Consider the following 4042-nt stretch of genomic DNA (forward strand, 5'->3'; position numbering starts at 1 on the left):
CCATCAAACGCAGCCAACAGTAAGCAGTGGTCCTCCCTCCCGAAATCGATACCAAATGCAGACCAACAGCAAAACAACAAAACTGAAATGAAACGCCAGCCAGCAGTCGACTAGGACACCACAAACAATGAAACAAAAAAAAATTGAACACGAATGACTCAAGCGAAAGTAACGGCGCCGGTGGTGTAGTGGTAAGCGTGATTACCTCTCACCCCAGCAGGCCTGGGTTCAATCCCAGTCGGCGCCGCCGGGATGTTCTGAGGCATAACATCTCTGATCACGCCTTCCTTCGGATGGGAAGTAAAGCCGTTGGTCCCCGGTTCATGAGTTGATGGGTCGATAGGTAGGGTCCAGGTGTGGGAGCTGCCTTCCTGGCACGTCGGTAGCATTGGTGCTCAGCACGGAAAACAAGATCGATGGAAAAAACAAACCAAAGGAGACTCAAGCGAAAGTGATAGCAGCCTGATTTCTGTGAGTAGTGATATTTGTCCATATACGCAGCGCCCAGTTCTTTCGCATATTGACGATCCTGAAGAACGGTGTGCATTGATCGAGGAAAGCAAGAAGAGGATTGATGCCATCTATTTAGAGCAAATTGAAAATAAGAAAAACAAAAATAATGTACTTTAACTATGATTTATTGTATTTTGATAGACCTCGGCTCCGTAAAGTTTAACGACATTTGAGCCTAACAAATAAACGAATAGTTGTAAAAAACTTTATCCAAGCTTACAAACGTATAAGATGAAAAGGTTTATAATAATTTTCACTTATTATGGTGCAGTGTGGGTCTAAACCCTATACTCAAAATATTGTTCAGTATTACAGGATGGGAAATGCCTTTCTCAACCAAATTTATTTAAATTTATTTCATTTGCTTCATTTTTTATGCACAACTTATTGGTAATGTTGTTTATTATATATTTGCAGTTCATCAATAAGGTAGAAGATTAGTTAACCCCAGACCTTGTATTAAGAACACATGTAGAAAGCGCCGCAGGATCGGAAGGGGACGGGCGGTTCATTTCGGCATTAGCAGATCACCTGTGGAACAGGCAGGAACTTCAGGAGCGATCAGTGAAAAGGAAGACCTGTAACCTGTATCCAAACAGTGGAACAAAGAAGCAAGCAACCCCGTCAAACGTTTCCTTTATCATAGAAAAATTATCACAGCGGGTCAATCTAGAGGGAGATCTGGGGGCAAAACGGAAGATCCCGTCCCGGGTGTCAAATAAACTAAACGAAAAAGTGGCAAATGCACGCTGCAAGACGGTAAACAAATAAACTCGCCTGGCTGTCAGATAATCAATAAAAATAGATTATAAAAAAACGTCTTGTTTATGCTGTTAATTTGAAAAAGCATTAGATTTGAAAACTTGGCCTTGTAAACACTTTACACAATTGTCTGGTAGATTGCTCAAAAATGCTGCAACAATCGCCAAGCTAGCTGTAATGTAACAAATCGGCGCCTATGTCAGTGGTTTAATAACTCTTAGCGCGCTAATGGCATAGTTCCCCTGCCGCAATGATATTAGGTTAGCTAAGGTTAGTTAACTGACTGGTGGGAAACGGGAGCTTAAGCAATGACTATTATGTACGCATTTTATGATGTTATCTAACAACAATGGTGTGTAGTGTTTACACGATCATGTTTCTAATTATAATGTTTTGTATTATCGTTCCAGTTGAAAATCGTAAAACTCCACACGTGACAATCGATTTTACTTTCATAACGTCGGACATAATGCGCTGTACAAATACGCACTATGATGTGCTATACAGCGCATTTTGTCCGACATTATGTTTAACGTACAAAACGAGAGAAAAACATTAGAAAACATCTACATTTGAAAACGTTAGAACAAGGTTTACTTTAAACGTTTTGTACATCTTAAAACATCAGAAAACAACAAACACGAGGTACAATTGAAAACACCCCAACAACATTTAGTTGTAACGTTTTGTACACCCGAAAAACGTTTGGTTCTAGTATCGGGAATCATCTACATTAGAAAACATCAGAATACATAAACATATAAAAACATACGAACAACGTTTGATTCCGAAAACATCCATAAAACGTTTGGTTCTGTCGAAAGATTGAAATTCTTGACGTCAGAACGACATTAGAATAGCAACATTTTGTTCCAAAATTTCTGATGTATACACCATGTTACCTTGCTTAAATACTGATGCTGATGTAGACATCAAAATCAACCGTTGGGCTAATGTGAATTTTTATTCGGGATGATTTGAATTTAATCTTTCATCTTTTTTTTTAAGAATGAGAGTCTGTTACTGAACAAAATGAAGTGATTGTATGCGTCTGCAACGTATTCACCCACTGTACATAAGCCGACATTCGAACTTGATGTTTACATCCGAGAATATATTCCTTGTTTATTGTGCACCGGTGCTAGCTGATTCTCATATCAAAACCGAAAGAAACCTTCTCACATTTCCCCAACACTCCTCAAGAACAGGAGAGGCAGATCGCAACACGCCCGAGTATTCTGCAAAAGTAGGCAGAACAGCTGCGAGGGGACGACCTGTGCCTCTAGGAAAAATTAACGCTTACGCAGTTGATGACAACTGCAGAGAGGAAGCTGAGCCGAGCGTTAGCAGGGCTCGTAATTTTCCTTACTCATTAGTTTAAGGCACGAATTGGCAACTGCGCATGAACCAGAACGTCACTGCGGGGGAACGTGAATCGCTAGCGATGTATGTGTGTTAGAATAGTCCCCTGGTGGAACGCTACAAAGTTGGTAAACAAACCGCTCTGCAAATTGCTAGTCTCGGTTTGAAAACTTATTAAAAATTGAAATTCAAACGCAATAAAACAAATGTATTCCATTATTACAATGAGCGATGAGCGTAAGGGACTGGAAATGAACATTTCTCTACCATATAATCGAATTGTGATTGCATTGCGTGATTAAATTGTCTCGCGTCAGCAGCGACTAAATTAGGCACGACTGCATTGGCGTGAAAAATTACTTTGTTTTCTTTAAAACTTCCAGTCAAGTCCCTCGAAATGGATTAGCATTCCGTCTCTGTTCACATTTTGTTGTACGGGGACGTATCTTGATAAGTAGGCGTAGTTGCTGATTTAACGCCTGATATCGGCTGCTTCCATCATAATATTATGGCAACTAAGTAGCAGTGGATACGTGCGTTTCGGTTGACGCACGACTCATTATAAGAAGGGGAAATGTACTTTCAATCTTGAACTCAATCGTTGTGAAATTTTAACAACAATCCTTAGGATGGAAGTGAAGACGAGCGTAAACTTCTTCTGGTGTGAATGGTGTGTAATTAATTGGCACCTTCACTATTGACTAATCGCACCAGTGGTTGATTAATGGGCGCTTCGCTCTTATAAACATAGGCCTCCGAGTCCGAAAAGCAGGGGCGATTTGCTTCCAGCCTCAAGAAACCATTCAACTGTGGATGTACGCGCAAGCTTGGAGTATGCGATTTGGATTAATAAATTGAATTGTCTTGTTTGTTCGAGCCACTTTCGATCGATCCTTTCATTGGGAATGGCTTTTACTCGGTGGTGTCTTTGTATTATCTTGGTGAAGGTAAGTGTAATTGAAAGGCAGTTCGCATCGCATTAATTAGATTTGATAAACATTTTTCATTTATTACTCGTTGTACAAACGTGTTCGAAATTTCCAGAAAGTTCACAACTAAATTCAAGATGAGAGATTTTGGGCTCTAGCGAGCTGAAGTCTTCGACCGAAGAAAGTAGGAAGGTAGCTCAATATCTTCTATCATGATCCCTACTCCACATGCTCCATATCAGGTCATCACCTAGAAAATAGCGTGTGCGCTGCGAATTTAAATTTTTCGTCCCATTTTAGCCCAACTTAGTGAAGGGGCAGGGGTGAGGTGTTTTGAACATTTTGATTGAACGAGATCGAATAAATGTCTTCACATGTCTTCACCGCTGTTTTTTTCAAGATCGCGATGCGGGGTGGTTGGTACATGGCTTTCACTTTTTTAATTGATGTCATTATTGATAATCATAAAATCATCA

General features: G+C 40.2%; 1 non-coding gene across 1 annotated transcript; it reads right to left on the reverse strand.

The window, feature by feature from the left end:
- Nucleotides 1-2485: 2485 nt before the first annotated feature.
- On the reverse strand, nt 2486-2661 carry LOC135711529 (U12 minor spliceosomal RNA). The gene has a single exon (XR_010518494.1). It is a non-coding gene; the product is annotated as a U12 minor spliceosomal RNA (small nuclear RNA).
- Nucleotides 2662-4042: the final 1381 nt, after the last annotated feature.

The sequence above is a fragment of the Ochlerotatus camptorhynchus genome, unplaced genomic scaffold, assembly GCF_037179485.1.
Source record: "Ochlerotatus camptorhynchus isolate MF236.1 unplaced genomic scaffold, CSIRO-AGI_Acam_v1.1 ptg000433l, whole genome shotgun sequence".
NCBI lineage: Eukaryota > Metazoa > Arthropoda > Insecta > Diptera > Culicidae > Ochlerotatus > Ochlerotatus camptorhynchus.